The 22,213-nt window shown below is 51.3% G+C and overlaps 1 protein-coding gene and 2 non-coding genes across 10 annotated transcripts in view; 2 read left to right on the forward strand and 1 right to left on the reverse strand.

Annotated features, from left to right (window-relative positions):
- The first annotated feature begins 18,052 nt into the window (after positions 1–18,052).
- TRNAL-CAG (transfer RNA leucine (anticodon CAG)) lies at positions 18,053–18,135 on the forward strand. The gene has a single exon. It is a non-coding gene; the product is annotated as a tRNA-Leu (tRNA).
- A 180-nt stretch (positions 18,136–18,315) lies between these two features.
- Positions 18,316–18,398, reverse strand: TRNAL-CAG (transfer RNA leucine (anticodon CAG)). Its single transcript has one exon. It is a non-coding gene; the product is annotated as a tRNA-Leu (tRNA).
- A 122-nt stretch (positions 18,399–18,520) lies between these two features.
- Positions 18,521–22,213, forward strand: part of CCL22 (C-C motif chemokine ligand 22) — a 31,929-nt gene continuing 28,236 nt past the window's right edge. For all 8 annotated transcript variants that reach the window (XR_009455218.1, XM_059713673.1, XM_059713675.1 and 5 more), the window contains exon 1: positions 18,521–19,050. The gene's annotated coding sequence lies outside the window, so the exon portion shown is untranslated. The remainder of the gene's footprint in view (positions 19,051–22,213) is intronic.

Raw genomic sequence — 22,213 nt, forward strand, 5'->3', positions numbered from 1 at the left:
GTCTAAGTACTATGTGATGGAGATGAGCACTGCCAAAGAAACTCACAAGTGCAGATCTGGGAAAAAGAAATTGTGTTGCTTTCTGTTTCTGAGATACTTTTAAAATGTGCAGTTCCAAGGGTGTTCCCATGAGCACTGGGATGTGAAACCATAGCTCTGGTTATATTGAGGAGGTACTAGTATTATTTCAAAGCTGATTTTGTACTACCACTCAAGTAAATGTCAAATCACAGATTTATTTCAAGCAGAGCAGGATCAGGCTTGACACGGTTCATGTCAGGATGGACAGAAAATGTGGAAATATTTGTTCCAAATTAGCATCTTGCTAATGTTACTTGCAGTGGAAGCACTGGGCAAAAAACTGACTGCTGCAAAGTTACCTGGTGCGTAGAGTTCAGGTTTCGGTCCTTGCTCCTTTGCCACATTGCAGTGTTCCCAAAGTGCTGCAAAGCATTGAGACAAAGTTGCAGCTCATGCTGTTTGTTTCACCCCCACACAAGTGCTTGAAATGGATCCTCAGCTGGTGGAAATCAATGTAGCTCTGTTGAAATTAGTAGTTAGCCCAGCCTACAGCAGCTGAAGAGCTGGCCCAATGGAAGGCTGGAGGGTAAGAGCAATTGTAAGGCAAGGATGTTACAGCTTTTTGTGTTGTTTTCATAAGACATTTGAATTGCTTATAGAGTAAAACTGACAATAGAATCATTTGCTAATATGGTTTAACTTGCCAGTTTTCTAACTTTCCTGGGTGATGCTGATCAGTTCCTGATAACTGGTCACTACTGGCTAGTTCACCGTTATTTGCATTCCTCTTTGAGTGGGAAATTAATCTGTCAGTTTACCCTGCGTGTCTGTTAGTCCATCTGTCTGTCTGTCCATCTATCTAGCTCTAGCTACATCAGTAAAGTATCTGCATGCTAGATACCATTATTCGTCATTTCTGCAGTCATTTTTTGCAGCTTATAGCAGTGTCACTGGTGCAGGGGGGTAAAGGTCCTGCAGACTCACAGAGAAAAGTTAGTAGGTTGAAGGTATAACTAGTCCCCTTCTCCCCCTTTTCAATTGTTTTTGTCAGTGGGGAAGGTGAGGGAAAAGCGGGGAGAAGGGGTCAGGATGCCCAGATAAAGTACCTAGATCCTTGTTTAGGAAATCACACTTTTGACAGGGTCCCTGTACTCCTGGAGACATAGATCCTGCAGTCCTCACTCAGGGGAAACTCTCACTGAATTCAGCCATGGAGAGTCATAGAGGAAATGAAAGTTTAAATAGTAACCATATGACAAACACGCTAGGATAAGGACCTGCTCAGCAGAAACCTTTGAGTCACAAGGGGAGTGAGAAAAGGGCCATGTGGTAGTGCTGCAGCAATCTCTACCTCACCAGCCTCCTTCCCAACCAATCTATTGCACCTGGAGGCTTCTTCAGTTCTGAGTTAGAAAATGTAAACCTTCCAGTCAAGCCACCTCTTTAAAACCAAGTCCTTGAGAACAAACAAAGCTCTGCCCTGCTGCCATTCTGTAACTTGTATACAAAGGGCCATTTCATAAAGCTCCCTATTGTCACTATTGTACTTGAGATCTCAGAAGGTGAGTAATAATAAACACTGGACACGTCTACACAAAATGCAGTAGCACCATAGCATCCATTGGCAAAAACTGTGATGGCGCCACCATGTTGCTATAGCCCTGCTGGCTTCCCTGTGTGCAGCACCCACCTGGCCAGCCTCACCCCACTGTTCTAGGCCCCCACCACCACGCAGCTGCCACCTGGAACCCATCCTGCTTCCCAGTCCCTGGCAGGGACACCGATGATGTGCTCCTAGATGCCACCACTGGGGCTGTCCATACCTTCTTGGGCCTACAGCCCCACCACCTCTGGGCCTGCCCGGCCAGCCAGGACTGGTGGCTGCACATTGTCCAAACCACCTGGGACAATGAGCAGTGGCTGGAGGCGTTCTGGATGACCTGGGCCACCTTCCAAGACTTCCTGGACTAGCTCCGCCTGCATCTGGAGCAGCAGGGCACTGCCATGTGGCGGCCCCTCCCTGCAGACACACAGCAGGCCATCACTTACTGAAGCTGGCCATGCCCACCAGCCTCCACTAAGTTGGCCACCTCTGTGGGGTGGGCAAGGCCTCCAGGACATGCTAGGGCACACCGTGCTCCAGGTGCACAACCCCCTGGTGGTGGTAGTGAGGTTCTGTGCCCTGGACTTCCCCCAATGCATCGGGCCCTGGATGGGACTCACATCCCTGACACCTGCCTGCCCCATGGCAACCACCCTTACTACAGCCAGCGGGACTTCTACTCTGTTGTGCTCCAAGCCATTGTGAACCACCATGGTGCCTTCATGCATGTGAGTGCCAGCTGGGCCGGCAGTACCCATGATGCCCGCATCTTCCACAACTACGCCCTGCCAGTCCTGGTGTAGAGTGGGTGCTTTGCACCAGGGGTGCCAGACCTCCAGCTGGGTGCAGTGGTGGTCCCACCCCTCCTCACCAGGGACTCCTCTCCTGCTTCATGGAGCCCTACACCAGCCAGTGGGATCCCCGCCAGGTACACTTCAACAGGTGCCTGGGACGGACCCATGCCCTTGTGGAGTGCACCTCTGGCCAGCTGAAGGGACACTAGTGCACCCTCCTTCCCTGCCTCAAGGTTGCTGAGGCCAACCCCCCCCCCCCCCCCCCAAATCATTGCAGCCTGTGTGCTGCATAACACCTGTGAGGCCTGGGGGGAGCTGTTTTGCAAGGTTTGGGTGGAGGAGGCACAGTGGGCAGAGGACTCCTGGGACCAGGAGCATCAGCTGCGGTGGTGGCAACAGTGGCAGGCTGTCCCTGCCACAGCCTGATCGAGCCACACCCATCAGCACTGGCCAGGCTGCCCACGGACCCCCACCCACCGTCTACTCCCAGCCCCACAGTCACTGAAGACAGGTCTCCAAAAAGCAGTTTATTCCCCTCCACAAACACAGGCCCCCCCTCTTCCCTCCCTCCCCAGCAACAGACTCTGTCCATCCATCCCCCACAGAGTCCCTCTACCACCCATCCTACCCACCACCAATAAAGCAGACTTCCCCATACTCTTCCCCATTTTACAAGTGGTATGTGTATGCCCTCCTGGGGTGGGGAGGCTGTGGGGTGGGGGCAGAGCATGGGGACAGGTGCCCAGCACTCCAGTCTCCAGCTGCTCCCCTGTGGGTGTGTATGCTGCAGCAAAGCCAAGAGGCAGGGGGCTCACCCAGGGGTGATGGCAGGTGCTGCTCACCTGGTATGTGTGGCTCTTCCTCCTGCAGCCACTGGCCAGGGCCAGCAGGGCCTGTGCTTGGTTCTGGTCCTGCTCTGGGCAGCTCCTGCTCCACCACTGCATGGAGATAGGATGAGTATTGGGGCTGAGCCCAGATGGGTGGTGGGGGATCTGTGGCAGGGGCTGGGGTACGTGCTCCTGGCTGGTGGAGGCAGGACTGCACTTCTATCTAGGCCCACAGGGGGTCTGCTGCTGGGTGGCAGGTGGCTGCAGCTGGGAACAGAGCAGTGGGTGGCACAAAGGCAACCACCAGGGCCAGGATGGTGTCCAGTACTCCGTGGTCCTCTGTGGTCTCTACTGCCTGGCCACTAGGAGAAGCCTGTTGTTCTAAGGCCTCAGCATGCCATTCCTCCAGGGCCAGGAGACTCTCCCCGAACTCCTGGTCTGCCTGATCCCTCCACTGGTCCCTCTCTTCCTTGCACTGGTCCTGTGTGTCCTTGTGGGTGACATCCTCCAATCGCTGAGCCCGCGTGTCTGCCAGGTGCACCTTGGCCACCATGACCAGGCGGTCCAGCCGGTGAGTGCAGTCCTAGAACCTCTGCTGCTGGAGCCGGTGCATTCAGAGGGCCCCGGCCAGGGCTGGTGTTGAACCTGAGCCTGCATCCTGCCTGCTAACTGGTGCCTCTTCCCTGCATTCAGATGCAGGAACTGCAGTCAGGAGAAAGAGTTTGCTTGTGAGAGTTTGAAACATTTCTGAGTTAAGGTACTTTGTACCAGGGGGCTGTTTGCTGCCTGGCCTCAGATCCGGGGTCGTGTGTGCATGGGTGCCCAAGGACCATGTTAAGTTGGCTGGCCAGGCCCAGGTTCAGGCCCCTCATCCCAGCTCACTCCCCAGGGGCAGGCGGGACACTGGGTGCTGGCTGCAGGCAGCCTGCCTCCCCTGCCCCATTCCTGGGTGAAGCCAGGGCTAGCTCTTGGCAGCACCTGCTGCTGAAGCTTTAGAGCCACTCCCCTCCTGCTTCTTCTTCTGCAGGCCAACCTGTCTTCTTTGCTTTTGCCAACCCCATGGTGCCCAGGCTTGGGGGTCATGGGGCTCTCAGACAGCTGGGATGTGGAGCTGCCAGTGCCCCCACCCTCTCTGCAGGGGGCCAGCCCCCCCCCCGCCACGCCTGCTCTGCGCTCAAAGTGTGTCCCTGCTGAGAGTGTCCCAGGCGCGGCACAAGGAGCTGTTTGCGCAGACCAAGGGCTGCCCAACCCACAACACCCTGCTGTTGCTGATGGCCATGGTGCCCCAGGTGCACCTGTGCACCTGACACAGGACCCTGAGCTTTGATGGAGTGGTGGGCAAGCCCACCCTGCCCTGCAACCTCTGCCACCACCTGGAGGGCTATCTGTGGCTGCAGTACACATCCCTGCCCCCTGCAGCTGAGGAGGATATTACCGCTGGCATCAATGCATTCCTCAGCATGTGAGAGGTCCATGCCTACCTAGCTGCATGGGCACAGACTGCTCAATAAAATGTTGTATTGTCTTCTGCCTCCCTGTGTGCTGTGTGGGGGGCTCTGGGGGCTTGGGGAGTGCAGGTGGGGATGGGGAGCAGGAGCAGGGGCTGGGGCTGGGGTAGGGGCAGGGGCTGGGGTGGGGAGGGCGGGGAGGGCCCTCCCCCCAGTGTGAGGCTTACCATGTTGGTAGGGTTGGTGTGCTCAGTGGCTCAGGCTGGTCCCTATTGGCAGCGAGGATGTACGGCTCCCAACAGTGTCCCAGGGCACAGGGGCATAGGACAGGACAGGCAGGTGCACAGGGCTCCAGTGCCAAGGACCAGCTGCAGGGTCTAGGCATTCTACTGTGGATAGCCTGGGGTGGGGCCCCAGGCAGGGGCCCCCCTCTGGGGAGGAGCTGGAGCTGTGGCAGCTAGTGGTGCCATGGCTAGCTTGGCCTTGTTGTTGGAGCTGAGCTCATAGAGCTAGTGGGGCAATGCACTGGCACAGGCTCCCAGAGCTGTTGAACAATGCTGGAGACGGGGAGCACTGCAGGATGGGCTCCTGTGTGGTTCAGCTGACAGCACCAGGGCCAGTGCCTGTGCTTGCAGGGGTGCAGCTGCTGGGAGACACTGCAGGGCTGGAGGAAGCAGGGGGCTGTGGGTCAGGAGTGAGGGGCTGTGGCTTGGGAGTGAGGGGCACCAGAGGGGTGGGGGACTGTGCATTGGGAGTGTGGGACACTGGAAGTGCCAGGGGAGGTGGGTCAGGAAGGAGGGGCACCAGGATGGCCCAAGGGGGCAGGGTACTGCAGCTGGGAGTCAGGGGCACTGGCAGAGCCAGTAGTCTTTGGGTCATGAATGAGGGGCAGCAGCAGGGCTGGAGGTGGGGCTGTGGATTGGGAGTGAAGGACAATGGAATGGCCAGGGGCAGGGCACCACCATATCACTGCCCCCCACAATCATAACCCCCTGCAACTGACAGGTGCCATTTTTTTTTGAACTGGAAATATGGTAACCCTAAGTGTAGGTGTTTGCATACCCAACGTTTTCTAATATTGGGTAGTATCCCTCAGCATCCTCCAAAGGATCTCATGGCACTTCAGGGTGTTATGGCTGCCTTATGGAGAATCACTGGCTAAAATCTCAGCCTGTTTTCTATCCCCTAAATTCTGGGTTAGACCAAGAACTTTTCAGCCTGTGGAATAAATTAGACACTACAAAAGGCAAAGATCTGGTGTTGTGCACTGTCTACCTCACCCTTTCTGATTTGTGGCATGACCCTTCCCTGTCCCACGTGCAAGGGGAAATATATGGTGTAACACAAGCTATGCTGGCTTTGTACCCACTAAGGCCACCCTGTTGAACCAGGGGAATCTCAGCAGTCCAGCTGTTTGTGTTGCTACAGCAGTGCAAAGCAGCCAGAGCAGGACCTAAGGATTTGCCCATGTGGCTTGACTCTCTTCTGGCTCAGGACATGAGCACACAAATAGGTTATCATGAGGTAAATGAGAACAGGGATTTACAGTGCATCAGCCAGTGCTCATGTGGGTGCACCTACACGTTCATTAATGCACTTTATACACTGCACATTTAATTTACTACATCCTTACTTGAGTACTAACTAAGTGCAATACCTTGAGTTACTGTGCAGTAGCTCTGGTGAATGATTTTTTAGTGATAATTACTGCACATGAGCCTAATAATAACACTGTGCAGTAGGTTATTAGTGTGGTTTTTGCTGTGACATGCTATTGCGCAGTGTTATTAGACTACTGCTCAGTAAGCATCTAGCATAGGAGCTGAGCAGGGAGGTGGGCACACCTGGGTCCCCGCACACACGTATGCCACCTCACCTGATTGGAGGCAGCGGCAGTGGCTGCGGCAGCGGAGGCACCAACGGAGGCAGCAGCAGGGTCAGCATCAGCTGATCCCCCTAAGGTAAGTGGGGGCGGGGAGAACCGGTGCAGCAGAGCCGGATCCGGTGGGGTAGCCCCCCAGGTCCCTCTTTGCTGAGTCGGCAGGTGAAGGAACCACACAGAAATATAAATAAATAGCAATTTATATAATGGTGTTGATGTGGAGTGCTGCTAGGGCCCCTACCCGGGGGTCGCCGCCTACCAGGGGCTTGTCTGAGGCCTCCACCCAGACAGAGCCCATGGGGGGGCTGGCGTCCCCCTCCCCCCTGGCCTGCAGGGGATGCCCAGCAGGGCCGGGAGGGGCAGGGAATGAGGGCCCCCACACCTGTCCTGCAGGCGCCCATCTTAGGGCCCTGGAGGCACAGGTGAGGGAGCTCCAGGAGGAGGTTAGCAGGCTGAGGGGAATCAGAGAGGCAGAGGATGAAACTGATGGGTATTTTCTCTCCCTGAAGGGCCATGCATCCAAGGGAGAAGCATCCTGGGAGGTGCCATCCACAACAGAGTGGCAGATGGTCCCCTCCAGAGCCAGGGCTGCTTGCAGCAGAGCAGCACCACTTCCCCCAGTCCAGCTGGAGAACAGGTACAAGGCCCTGCAGGTGACACTGCAGGAGAAGGAAGGAGAGGAAGAAACCTTCAGAGAGGAGGCCACTCCACACTCTCCACACTCCAAACAGGCTGAAGGAGCTAAGCAGACCTGGAGGAAGAAACATCGAGCAATTGTCATAGGCGACTCCATCCTGAGAGGTACAGGACCTTGTCGCCAGGACCCCTCAACACGCGAGGTCTACTGTCTGCCCGGAGCAAAGATCCAGGATGTGACAGGGATGATCCTGGGCATTATCCGCCCCACTGATTACTACCCCATGGTCCTAATCCATGTGGGCACTAATGATGCGGCCAGAAGTCCCGATCACCTGGTGACGGACTACCATGCTCTGGGGGGCATGCTGAAGGAGATAGGGGCACAGATGGTATTCTCTTCTGTCCTACCAGCGAGCGGACATGGAAGACGACATAAGACCTGCATCAGAGAGTTCAACTTGAGGCTTTGGGAATGGTGTCTCGAGGCAGGCCTCAGCTTCTTAGACAACGACCCACACATCAGGACGAGAGACATGCTTGGGTGGGATGGGCTTCACTTTTCCCCCAAAGGTAAGCGTGTATTCTCTTCTAGGTTGGCTGATCTCCTCTGGTGGGCTTTAAACTAGGCTTGTTGGGGGAAGGGGAAGACGAGGGCAGAGGAAGCTTTGGACCACCAAACCAAGCGTCACCCGCAAGAGCAGTCCAGCCTAGACTGATGATGAGCGGAACAAATACCCAGATAAGTAACAGGGGCCCGGGTAGTACTGGGATTAGGGGGCCAGCGCATGCATCTTCAGAAGGCCTCAAATGCCTCTACACTAATGCTCGCAGTATGGGGAACAAGCAGGAGGAACTTGCCCTCCTGCTAGCTAACACCAGCCCAGACATAGTGGGGCGCACTGAAACGTGGTGGGACCCAACTCATGACTGGGCAGTGAACATCAAGGGCTGTAGGCTGTACATGAGAGATAGGACAGGGAGGAAAGTTGGGGGTGTGGCGCTCTATATCAAGGAGCAATACACATCCTCAACAAACGGCACTGGGTCAGAGGAGGGGCAGACCGAAGTGCTCTAGGTTAGAATACAAGGAGGTCGGGGAGAAAGGGACATAACAGTGGGGGGTCTACTACAGACCACCCAACCAAGGAGAAGAGCTAGACCGGGAATTCTTAAGTCAGCTCACAAAGGCAGTTAGGTCAAAGGATGTGGTCATCATGGGCGACCTAAACTTTCCAGACATCTGCTGGGAAGAGCAGTCAGCCAGGTCTGACCACTCACGTACATTCCTAGCTGAGATACAGGACCTCCATCTAACCCAGGAACTGCACAGTCATACCAGGGGAGATGCCTTGTTGGATCTGGTCTTGGCCACAGGCGACGACCTGGTGGGGAGACTGCAGGTGCTCGACCACCTGGACGACAGAGGTCATTGCCTGCTGGAATTCACCATCCAGTGCAAGGTGGGAAAGGCCTGCAGCAAGGCAGCAGCCCTGGACTTCAGGAAGGCAGATTTCAATGAGATAAGGAGAATAGTAAGGGAGACACTGAGGTCCCAGAGGGGAGAGGAGTTGGGTGTCCAAGAAGAGTGGTCGTTCCTTAAGGAGACGATCCTCCAATCCCAAAGGGAGGTAATCCCTACACGGATCAAAGGGGGCAAGAGGGCGCAAAGGACCCCATGGCTCACCAAAAGCATCCAGAAACATCTCCAAGCTAAAAAGGAGGTGTACACCCATTGGAAGGGAGGGGCCATCACCAGAGAGGACTATACCTCTGTTGCTCGGGACTGTAGGGGGGCGGTCAGGAAGGCCAAGGCAGAGATGGAACTGGGACTAGCTATCCAGATCAAGGACAACAAGAAGTCCTTTTTTAAATATATAGGGGGTAAAAAGAAGGTACTGGGTAACGTGAGGCTTCTGCAGGACACGCTAGGAAATCTGGTTGTCGCACCAGACAGCAAAGCTAACCTATTTAACAGTTTCTTTTCCTCCATTTTTCTGAGTAGGGACCTGGTCATCCCCCCCCCCCTCCCACTGGGACCCCCGTAGGCCCCGTGGGAAGCACACCCAGGCCTAGGGTCAGCAAGGACCTAGTCAGGGAACTTCTGGACATATTTAAATCAGCAGGTCCTGACGATCTCCACTCCAGAGTGCTGAGGGAAATAGCAGAGGTTATTGCAGGACCTGTGGCACAGCTTTACGAGCACTCAAGGTGCTCTGGCAATGTGCTGGAGGACTGGAAAAGGGTCAACGTGGTTCCCGTTTTCAAAAAAGTGAGGAAGGAGGACCCAGGAAACTATAGGCCCATTAGTCTTACCTCAGTCCTGGAGAAGCTTTTTGAGAAAATTTTCCTGGAGCATGTCCACGAGGGGCCAGCAGGGGAGACTATGCTTAGGGGCAACCAACATGGGTTCATTAGAGGCAGGTCCTGTCAGACCAACCTGGTGGCCTTCTATGACCAGGTCACCAAATCCCTGGATACAGGTGTTGCAGTGGATATAGTCTTTCTGGACTTTAGGAAGGCCTTCGACATGGTCTCTCATGCCATTCTCATTAAAAACTAGGGAACTGTGGTGTCAATGCCTACACAGTCAGATGGGTCACTAACTGGCTGGAGGGCCGCACCCAGAGTGGTGGTGGACAGGTCATTTTTGACCTGGAGGAATGTGGGCAGTGGGGTTCTGCAGAGCTCGGTCCTCGGGCCCACACTGTTCAACATCTTCATCAGTGACTTGGACAAAAGGGTAAAATCCACCCTGTTCAAATTTGCAGATGACACTAATATGTGGGGAGAAGTGGGCATGCTAGAAGGAAGGAATAGGCTGCAATCAGATCTTGTCTACAGGGTTGGGCAGAAGAGAATAGGATGGGTTTCAACACTGACAAGTGCAGTGTACTGCACGTGGGAAGGAAGAACTAGCAGCATACCTACAGGCTGGGGAACTCCTGTCTCATCAGTGCAGAGGCAGAGAAGGATCTAGGAGTCATTATTGAGGCCAATATGAACATGGGCCGACAGTGTGGGGATGCGGTCAGGAAGGCCATCCATACCTTGTCATGCATCCACAGATGTATCTCAAGCAGGTCCAAGAAGGTGATCCTCCCCCTCTATGCGACACAGGTTAGCCCGCAGTTGGAGTACTGTGTCCAGTTCTGGGCCCTGCACTTCAGGAGGGATGTGGACAGCATGGAGAGGATCCAGAGGAGGGCCACTTGCATGATCAGGGGGCAGCAGGGCAGGTCCTATGAGGAGAGGCTACAGGACCTGAACCTGTTCAGCTTCCACAAGAGAAGGCTGAGGGGGATCTAGTGGCCATTTACAAACTAGTCAGGGGGGGACCAGTAGGCACTGGGGGAGTCCCTGTTCCCCCGAGCACTCCCAGGAGTGACAAGAAATAACGGTCACAACCTAGCACATATACAAACACACAAATCAATTTGGTGCATACACACACACACTACCAACTCAGGCACATACACATCCAAACCAGCCTAGGCACACGCATACCTATCACCAATTCAAGCACGTACACTATACACCCCAAAAGTTAGACACAGATCACTAATTCGTATATCATGCACACAATCACACACACACACACTCACCAGTTCACACATATACAACCCACCTACACACAGGTAAGTTCCTAACTTGGATGGTACAGTGTGTATGTGTGTGCTTGGGGTACCTGGGATACTTGGGGGAAGGTTAAGGTGAGAGAGAGAGAGTTAAAGTGTAGGGAGTGAAAGTTGCCAGAACCGGGATTAGAATCAGTGGACTACAGAGAAGCTGGCTGAGGAACTGAGGCTTGGGTTTATGTAAGGTAGACTGGGGCTGGAAACTGAGGCAGATAGCTGAGATATTGGGGTGGGGGTCAGATAAGTGGTGGCAAGGAGGAAAGAGAGAGAGAGGCAGAAACCTGGGAGCTTGGGGCTGGATACAAGCTGACAGTTTAGAGATTGGGGGGCACATAAGTGGTGGCAAGGAGACAGCCAGGAAAGAAACTGAGGCAGAAACCTGGTTGATCAGGGGAAAAGGAAAAGGCAGTGGGGATAAGACAGTGGCAAAGAAACAGGGGGTTTGAAGGCAGAGAGGAGCTCGGGACAGGTGTTGGAGGTGGCAGTGAGCCAGAAGCAGGAGAGGGAGAAATGAGACAGAAGTTAGAGCGTTGAGGAGCAGAGATTGGAGCAGGACCAAACCATAGTAAAGCAAAACCCAACTCAGGGTTCCAAATCACAGTTTTATTAAGCAGACAACACACTACACAGCCCCATGAAGTTATTGGTTCACACACACACACACACAGACACACACACGTACACACACACACACAAGTGCGCGTGCATGCGTGGGTGCGAGCGCAAGCACTCACAATGGCAGCAGGAGAAAGAGACTCAGTGTGAAGGGTTGAAGACCAGGTGGGGAAGAGAAGCAGAGTCCAAGCCCTTGGTTGAAGGGGGGTGGGGGGTGATAGCTACTTATCCAGGCTGGAAAGGGGTCCTTGTCTAGTAGGTATTGTCCAGAGGGGGGTTGCCGGTAGGGCCTCTGGGAAATAGGTGGTGTGGCATGGTGCTGGTCCAGATGGAGAGGGCGTCCCAAGGAGTCAGTCTTCACTACCCCTTTTTATGGAGCAGACTACCTCTGATCTCCTATGGGGAGGGCCTGTCCAGGCAAGGTCAGTCCTGTTCCAGAGGGCTCCAAGTGTTCTTACTGAGCATGTGCAGCCTTGGCACAATGGTGGGTTGCCTCATCTTTTGTTTCTTGAATGCTGAGGGTGGTTCCAAGGGCTGGGTCGTTGGTCCAGGTATTGATATTGATGGTTCGGTCATTCAGGTGGAGCTATTTTTAGACCTACTGCCATTGTCTCTCAAGCACCCTCATTCATCCCCATTCTTTCAGGAACCAAGTTACATAGGAGGGGTAGGTGTCAGTCATGGGTTACACAACTGGGCCTGGGGACAGGATGGAGACTTGACAAACAACATGGAAACTTGACATGACTTATGCTAACTTACATATGTAGGCCTAAATCATATAGTACCAGTAAAACAGTAATATGGAACAGTAAAAATCAATATAAACATAATAATTATACAATATAAAGAAGGAGGAAAAACAAAACAAATACAACTTGCTACCAAAATAAAATGCTGAAGCTTATCCTATGCCTTAGCTCACTTATACTTTAGGGACTAGAGAGGGAAAGAAAAAGTCAGAAATCGTTGGGGAAGGGGAGGGAATGCATTTTAAAAGAAAAAAAAAACTGGGGGTTTTGCTACAGCTTAGTCCTCAGGAAAGGAAGGAAGGAAGTCAGGTGCCTAACACGCAACAGGTTTAGACCCTTTTGAAAGTTCCCCCTGATGTGTATCTGCATCTTTAGAGAGCTAAATACCTTTCAAAATCTGGTCCTCAGGAGCATAACTCATATTAATGTTAATCAACGATGTCCCATCCTGTGCAATGGCAAGTATCCCACAATGCCTGAGAAGGCAGTGTAAAAAAAAAGGGGATATCAGGCTCTGATGCTGTTGCTGCAAATTGAGATAAGGTCCCACAGCAGTCTCTTTTGTGGTGACTGAACAGAGACCTGTTTGTTTGTGCACAACTGTTATGGAGCAATTTACCTCAGGTTTATGCCTCAAGCTTCTCAGTCTCAGGGTGAAACCCATTCATGTGTCCAAGGCCTTAGGTTTGTCAGGCTATAATTTTCAAGTGGCTAGTGATCTGGGGAAACTTCATTTCTATGTGCCCAGCTTGCAACACCTTAAAGGGCCTGATTTTTCTGGAATTATATACCCAACAATTTTAGAAAATCAAGACCCTTTGAGTTGCTTCAGTCTGGGCACCTGAAAATTGAGGTACTAACTATCACTAGTTGCTTTGAAAAGCTGGGCCTAAGTCACCTTTGAAAATGGGCCTTAGACTACTTAAGAGCTTTTGAAAATTTCTCCCCATGTTCCTTTCAAAATGTAGCTGTCCAGGGAAATTTTATCTACATGGCATAGATCTTTTTTCTTTCTGGTATTATGGTGTATTCACCCATAATTGGCTTCACTGGAACAGAAAGAGACATCTATAATTAAAACATTCAACTTATTTATGTCAGTAATAGCTTCTTCCTAGATTTGTTTTCTTTTGCTTTCAAATTCCAATGGTACTAATGTATACCATTTTTAACTGGCAGTCATTGCAAAGATAACTCTTACTTCACAGCTTGACATATTAGACAGCACAAAGACATTGTTTGTTCTGAGCCTGGGCTTGCTAAGTAAGGTTTTTTGGTTTTTTTTCATTAGGGAGATTTATGGCAGTTGCATGATGTTAATGTGTTTACATTCCTAACCCGTTTCTTTTCTCAAGGTGGGTGAGGCAACTGGAATTTTCATTTTTGTTAATGCTAAGAATGAGGGGTTGTTATTAACAACAGTTGTTCGGGTAAGAGGCTTTTGTATTCATAGATGGACAAAGGTAAAATAAATTCTAGATGACTTTCCTCACTTGTTCTTTTCTAGTACATATTTCTTACTAACTTTAAAGGGAAGTTTCCCTGATCAAGGACTGAAGCGATAGGCAGGTGAACTGGTTACCAGGAGGTAAAAGAGGGTGAGTAGTTACAGGCTCACCACTTCCTGAACAAAGGCAAGCCTTCATTGGATGCAATGTTGCGTGAAAGCAAAGGTGGGTGAAGATATGTTTTGCCACTAATAACAGTGAGTTTTGGACAGTCTTTTACTTCCTCAGCATCACCCTTTTAATTATGCTCATAAAAATAATTTTGACTAGTTAAGTTTTTTCCTAGAGGTGATGAAAGCACCAAGAGCTTATCTGAGTAGGTGTTTGTTCTTTAGGTTCTATGGGAGTGAATGAGGATCATGAAAGCCTGCTTGTTTTGCTCTAGGTCGTGGTAGACTTACTGACCTGAGGGGAAAAGAAATGCAAAACTCTAGAACTCTTGGTTCACAGATGATGCCTTTCATGCCTTGGTTCAGAGATGATGCCAACTAAGAAATAGCAAAAAAAATTACTTTTTCTGCAAGTTTTCCAGCGCACATTTCCTTTCTCAGGCTCAGGGAAAATTAAAGATGACTTGAGGGGGTTACCTGAATTACACAAGTGTGACTGGAAGGAGAATCAAGCTGGTGTCTGTCCTCTCTGGGTCTGACTGCTCTCATGTTGGTGTTACCCCAAAAACTGCAATGGAATTGTCCCTGAATGACCCCAATGTAAAGAGATGAGAATCTAGGCCTTTGGTTTCAGGGTTCCCTTTGGATGGATTTTTTTCCAAGTGGATGGTACAGAGAGGGAGGAGTGGAGGTTAGGGGACCCTGGGGTCCTCATCACAGTTTTAGCTTTAAATTAATTAACCTGAGATATTAGTTTGTAAAGTCACGACATCCCACAAGTCTGCTGTTCCAGGGTAGAAACATCATAGTTTACCCTGGACATCAGCCCAGGTAAACCAGAAGTAAGCACTATATTGCAAACAGACCCAGAGAGGCCATTTGCACAAGGGTGCATGACAAGATTTTTTGTTTTGGTAAGTTTGAGCTCCTCTTGGCAGTCAGAGCAGCATTTCAATCATTCTTCACTGCTGAGGGACAGCTATAAATCTTAGCTGTTCTCCAGCCTGTTCAGCACACCACGCTCTCCCAGATGGGGCTGGCACACTATGGAGCGGGCAGGCTGGCTGAAGAATGTGCTGCTTTTGTTTGCTTTGTAAGGGTGCACTCGGTGCTGGGAACCTTTGGCTGGGTGGAGCCTGGCATTGTGGCATCATTTTTTCTCCAGAGCTGCAGCTGTGATGTGGTTTAATCAGGAGCTGACAACTCTGCTTGTGAAACAATTAATGGCAACAAAACTGAAACCAGGAATGGATCTCAGCAACTTGTATAATGTAGATAAAGAAATAGAAATGCCACCCACCGGTCTGATTCTCCCCTTACCTATTCCATTGTAAAACAGGAGCAACTTCACAGGAGTGACAGGAGTGGGAGCATTATCAAGCTTAAGTCCTGGAGTCAAGAGCCTGAATATCTTGGAGGATCTGAGCCAATAAGTCAGTGCTTCTCAAAACTTCCTCACAATGACTGCATTTATGGCCCCATTTCCTCAGCATGACCCCATTTCCTCAGCATGGCCCCTCACTCCCAACCCACAGGTCCTCACCTCTGAGATCCCATCTGCTGATATTGTGATCCCATTTGGGGTTGTGACCCACAGTTTGGGAACTGCTGCTATAAGTAAACTTTAGCAATGGTGAAAGGGGTGGGTACATTTACTGGGTTTATGGGCAACCACAGAACTCAGAGGTTTAAGGAAGCAAAGAAGAAAAAATAACTGGGTGCAAGGCCAAGAGAAGGCATATGCAGATGGGGGCCCTGACAGAGGGCATGGGACCAGCTCACTGCTTGCAGAAGGAGTCTGAGGACATCCTTAGGAACTCTGTCTTGATGTGTGGCCAAGAGACTGGAAAAAAGACCCAGAGTCCAATCAGTTGTACTCTGAAGCAGGTCAGCAAACAGAGCGAACTCTGATCCTATAGCAGAAAGAATTTGTCTCTTCTTAGTTATACTCCCCAAATCCACCAAACCCAAGCAACCGCCCATCTGGGAGAGGCTAACAATGCCCGACTGTGACCAGCACCCCAGATCTCAGGCAATCCTGTGAGCAGTATGCAGCCCATTATCCCACTGAGCAGCATCCACTTAGTGTATTGTCCAAGTCTGTCTCCTCAATTGTCTTTCTGCTTGGGAGGCCCGATCCTCAGTTGGTATGTCTTGTTGCAACTCTATGGACTTCAACATGGTGGCATCAGTTTATGCTGGCTGGGGCCCTGGCCCAGAATCTTTTCAATGCTCACATGGTCTGTTGGCCTATGGACTGTGATGGGCTTGTGTGTGTGAACAGAAACACAGTTGTCTGTGTTTTGTCCAGCAAAGTCATTCATTATGAAGCCATGCATCAGCTAGCAGCCCATTGTTTAAGTCAGCCCTTGATGAAGCCACCCTAGTGCCTGCATGAGTCACAGAAATGTTGACAGCCCCACTCATTTTATTATTAGCATCTGTTACAATAGAGCCTAGGGACTCCAGTTGTGGACCAGGACTCATGCCAGGTGCTGCAAAGACACAGAGCAGAGACAGTCCCTGCCCCAAGGAGCTTCCAATTGAGTATAGTACAAGAAAGGAGACAACAGGTGGATACAGACAAACAGGAGAACATGAGGAGACAGCACCAATTAGGAGGCTGGGTAGTGGTTCCAACCCACCAGCTGCCTCTCATTAGTCAGGCTTGTCTGTGCATGGTAGCAAGGAAGAAATGTATCCACAAGGTGGCTTTGGGGTGTTTATGGGGTGTTCACGCACCAGGAAAAGCACAGAGTTGACTGAAAAATGACAGGTGGGCCATAAAGCCTGGTACAATGGGCAGAGCAGAGGCAGGAGCTGGCAGCTCAGTGAGCCCTGCTAAAGCACACATGCACCTCACCATGTTCCAGACATTTTGCTGCAGAATAAAACAGCAGCATTGTCTTTCCTTTGCTCTCATATGTAAAACAGATGCCCTGGTCTCTCCTCCCCTTCAAATCAGCAGCCTGATGGTGGGTGCCCTCTGTGGCCTGAAAGGGAAACAAAGTCTATTTGTCTCAGGACTGCTATGTGCTGAGGTCAGTGACAACTTTCTCACTCTAAATGCATTTAGGCACAGTGGGACAGATGCTGCTCTTTCTTTGACCAGTGTAACTGCACAGTAACTCCATCATCCATGCTCTGGTGTGTTCCCCCACAAGCCCATCAACAGAGAAATTTCACAGTGGGAAGAAGAGTGCTGTATATTTGATCCCGACATATATTTCTTGCGTGTTCTCTCATGCCCTCCTCCCAGGCAGAACAGATAGCGAGGGACACATTCTGGTGTTCTGTATGTTACGGTTATCATCATCATTATTATCACATCCTGTGATATATTTGGTGGTTGGGAAAACTGTTCATGTTATTTAATATTCAACACATTAGCCCCCAACTCTGAATATTACCAGGCACAGTCCCATGGTAGCCAAGGGGTAGCAAACTGCATACTGGGTGCATCTACATGAGACGCTTACTAAGCATCAGTCTAATAACACTGAGCAGTAGTGTGGTGCTTAAAAAACATGCTAATAGCCTACTGTGCAGTGTTCTTAGGCTAATGTGCTGTAAGTGTCACAAAATAACTGTGCCAAAGCTACTAGAGTTACTGTGTATTCATTCAGTAATTCATTAAGGAAGTAAAAACTAAATGTGCAGTAATTAGGGCGCATTAATGAACATGTAGATGCACCCATTGAGGAGTCAATGGCCACAGGCCCTGCCAATATCACTCAGAGGAACTTCGTGTGTGAAGCATATGGTTAGATGCCCTTCAAGCATCCATATGGTAGATAAACACAAGTGTATTGGTGTTTGCACCTGATGTGCTTCATGCTCAAGAGTCAGTAGGATGGAAAAACAGTAGGGAATGAAAATGAAGTGAAGAAGGATGGATGCTAGGACACAAACAGGACAACTCAGTACTGGGCCCCAGTCTGTCAGCAGAGTGGGTGCTGGTGCTGAGGCAGGTGTGAGGTGCAGGGAGGCAGGAGCCCCCGAGTGGAGCTGGAGGCTGAGCATGGCAGCTGCGGTGCCGACAAGGGCTGGTTGCTGTGGGTGAGACTTGCGGGGAAGACAGTCTAGAGGAGCCGGGCTTGGCCGGGTGCAGAGCAGGGTGGTGCTGTGTGGTGCAGCTTGACTGGAAACAGCAGGCCAGTGACCTAGCTGTCCACCCAGGAAGGCCGGGAGAAGTGCAGTGTTCAAGCTGCTCACAAGGTCAGGATGGCCGAGCGGTCTAAGGCGCTGCGTTCAGGTCGCAGTCTCCCCTGGAGGCGTGGGTTCGAATCCCACTTCTGACACAATCTTTTGCCCTCCCCCTGTGCTTTTGCCCAGGCACCCACGGGCGCGGGAAGAGCGCTCGAGGCAGGAAAACACGCGGCAGGACGGGCTTGTCCCTTCCTTGGTGCGGCCGGGCGGGGACGCCCGGCTGCTCGGGCACAACAGCTCAGAGGTAAAAAAAATAAATAAAAGGACAAACGTGTCAGAAGTGGGATTCGAACCCACGCCTCCAGGGGAGACTGCGACCTGAACGCAGCGCCTTAGACCGCTCGGCCATCCTGACACCAGTGCCAGTAGTCGCCGCCCGGTGGTGGAGAACCTTATTCGCCCTTTGCGCAGGCGCGCCCCGCTGCCTGTTTCATTGCGGCGGCCTCTGCGCAGGCGCACTCTGCAGCGCGGGGGGGGGTGTTCGGCGGCCTCCGGGCCCGGGCGGTGGCGGTGGGTTCCCCCGGCTGCCGGGCCGCCGCAGCAGCAGCTGGGCTCAGCCTGTGTGCGCTACGTGTGCTGCGGCCCGTGCCTCGCTGCAGGGCTGCGCCAGCCATTGCCCCTGCCCGCTGCCCAGTCCCTGCCCCCCGAGGCTACGAGCCGCAGTTGGAAGCTCCTGGTTTGGCCTTTTATTCCGGGACGCCACAGAGGCACAGCCCGTGGTCCCTGGGAAAGGCGCGAGCTGCGCGCTGTGTCGGGGACAGCCCGGGCTCGTGCGAGGGACTCGCCCCGCAGCGGCGTGCGTGCCCGGCCCGAGCCTCCCGTGACGCCGAGCCGGCCAGACCCAGGAGCCCCCGGCCTTCTTCCCCGTGAGCAACTGCTAGGCCAGCCCCGCTACTGCCCCCTCCCTGCTTATCTGTCTGCTCCGGGCCCCGCCGTGGGTTGTCCTCGTGCACAGAGCAAACCCTTGCACCAGCCAGGGCCTTGTTACTATGTGCCCCGTCCCACTGGTGAGTAGCTAGGAGATTTAGCAGCTTTCTCTTGCATGGTATTACACACCTGCACCCTCTGTCCTATAGTGAAAACCTGCTCGTAGACGAGGTGAACACAGTCCATTGGGTTGTTGATTAATGTGCCCAGCCCCTTGGGAAAGCAGCGTCCTGCTTTTTCCCCTCACGTTCCACAGGTAACGTTGTGGCAGGTTAGGATCACGCCTTTATGGGCCTCGTAATCATTTAGGCATGGATGGCTTTTACGTTTACTTCTTTTAGCGTGTGTGTGCAAGGGTAGTGTGTTGGGATAGGTCTAAGGAGGGACAGGTGATGTTTCTGTGGTATTTTGGAGGCAAGTATAGCTAGTAGGGCACCGTGTATAACTCAGTAAGTTGTCTCAGCAATTTCTGCCAGAAAAGGCATGCCCAGTTGTTACTCAGCACCTTGCATACTCACAGGGCTGTAGACTCATGAATTAATTCTGACACGTTCCTTTTGTGGCACTAGGTGTTGTTGATCTCGCTTTTTACAGATGAGGAACCTAAGGTAGATTGTGAAGGCTCAGTAGCTCTAAGTTTCTTAGTTTAAAAGTTTGTCTGGGGTGGGTTTGAGGGGATTGAGCATGCCTTGAGCAGGGGGTCAGATTGCTGAGGGTCTTTCCAATCCTACTTTTCTCTGTGACTTACCAAAGGATCACATAAGGTGTGTACACATGTACTAACTTTCTGATAGTTAAGTCAACTTAACTTTTTAAAGTTGACTTAACTGTCAGAGCATACACACATATGTGGAGCAGAGTTGACTTAAATGTGGCGCAAAATAATACACCCCTGAGGTGATTTATCTTGAGTCGCATTAGTTAAGTCAACTTAGCTCACAAGATGACTGCCACAGTGTCAAGGAGTTGTACATGTGTATGTGCCAATGTCTCTAAACTTAAGCCAACTTAGTTAAGTCATCTTATTTTAAGTCCACTTAGTATGTATGTACACTTCGACAGAAAGTCAGTCAGATTGAAAACAACCCAAATCTAGGATGAGGGGAGGGGATCATACTCCTGAATTGTGTTACCTTTGTCTTGTTTGCTGTCTCTGATGTTAACAGGTGTACAGAGCTTTATGGCAGTCCTCTTGTGTGTCTGTCTATGGTACAGATAATACTGTATCTGTTCAGGGTCAAAATCAGAAGATAAGGGCTTGGTTCCAACTCTTACTGACACATGAAGCCTGTCCGGGACAGTTCAGTGACAGACACCAGAACAATTATCTCCTTCTGACAGCTATAAGAGAAGGGTGTCATGTGAGCTGCAGTACCAAAAGCGGGGTGGAGAGAGCTGTAGGACCAGGAGGTTGCCTCCAGCAATAGGCTCAGCTTGGTAGCACATCTTGGCTCAGAATTCTCTTGCTGCTGGGCATGGCCACTGACTGTGATGCCTTACACAGCTGTGCTAATATCACATAACATGAAAAGGAAAAAAGACCCTTTTCTGAAGCCCCATTGAAGTCACTGAATAAATGGCTTAGGCTTGGGCCCAAAGTTTGTGTGGCTAGCTGTGAAAGTGAGTCAGGCTATTACATGTTGGGAGGAAGAGAGATTTGAATCGGGTCAGCTGAAATTATTAACCATGCAGAAACATGAACTTGCATGGCCAGGAGTCACTCAGTAGATGTCATTGGAACTGACTGAATGCTGGCTGTAAGTATTACTTACCCTGCTCACTGGTGGGATGGTTCTACAGCAAGTATTGCTGTGCTGTTCAGTCTGGTGTCTCATACCACATACAGATAGAATGGGGCCTTGCTGCTTTACTGTCCTCAACAAAACAAGTTTTTCCTTCCCTTTCTCCCATATTTCTGTACCTAATTGTGGTAACTACTCAGAGAGGATATATGCAAGAATCACTTGATTAATTAGTATTCTAGGAGTATATTTGGGCCCTTGTCCTGGGTGGCAGCCTCATAGTACTAGATGCTGTATGCATGCAATTAAATGATTGCAGCCAAAATATCTTACTGTCTTTACCCCTTACCTACTCTTCTGAATGTCAGTCAGCTTGGGCTGGTAGGTCACAGCTGTTTAGTACCTCACTGAAACTCCACAGAGCAGTTTGCATAGGAAAGGGAGGGAGCTGACCATGGAAGAAATTTAATTATGTCAGTGCAATAAACCAAGTTGGCTGTTGGCCAGCAGACACCAGTCAAAAAGCGCCACAGGCCTTTAGAAAATAGAAATTATCAACATTTTGCCAGCATTACCAAACACTGTGGGCTCGCTCCCAGGAGCAAAGGTTTTTCCAGTCTCAATGGATACAGTTTGAGAGCTCAAATTATTTTGGGCAGAGGGCTGCTTACTGAGTTTTGGCAAGCCATCGAGGGCCGCATGACGGGCAGCCAGGGGCAGATAAATATTACTTTTATAAATTTTTAGGGGCCCTGTGGGCCAGATAGAATGGCCTGGCGAGCCACGTTTTGCCCACCCCTGGCTCAAACCCATCCAGAGGGGTATGAGTCTGGGCTTGGCACACTTTCAGCTGTGTTGCCTGGTGGTTGCTCAGCTGCATGGGCCTGCAAATAAGATAAATGGCCCATTGTCATGATTCCTCTTGGAATTTTCTACACCACACGTGGGGCCCTGGGGAAATATTGATCTTGCAAAGAGCGGCCCCCATCCTACTCCTTGTGCAAATTCAGGCAAAGATCCAGCATGACCAGTCAGGCTGACTCTGTGGCAAGATGCTACTTCACCAACTGTCCCTGCCCACCAATACTGAAGAGGCCTTGGGTGCTGTCCTGCAGACCACAGAGTCAAATCTGTTGGACACATAGGTCTTGGCAGCTGGCAGTGTTTCTTCCCACCTAAGGGCCCCACTTGTACAGCTGATGATGGAGTAGAGAGGAGGAAGTTGCTGTGACCTGTGCTGAGCAAACCAGGACAGAGTACAAACCGGGGCCTTGGAAAGGCAGCTGCTCAGATAGCGTTTAGAGCAGCCTCCTTGGCGGGGAGCTGACCTGTCCCTACCATTCCTCCTCCTTCTCCCTACCTCACCTTCCTCCAGATGTTACACAATTCCTAAAACATGGTCAGTAGAAGACACTGCAGTCCTTTATGCTGTGACTGTGCTCTAAACAGGGATCCTGGGCCTCTCAGAGTATCTCAACCACAGCTGGAAGTTGTCTGGTTT

This window comes from Alligator mississippiensis, chromosome 10, assembly GCF_030867095.1.
Source record: "Alligator mississippiensis isolate rAllMis1 chromosome 10, rAllMis1, whole genome shotgun sequence".
Lineage (NCBI taxonomy): Eukaryota > Metazoa > Chordata > Crocodylia > Alligatoridae > Alligator > Alligator mississippiensis.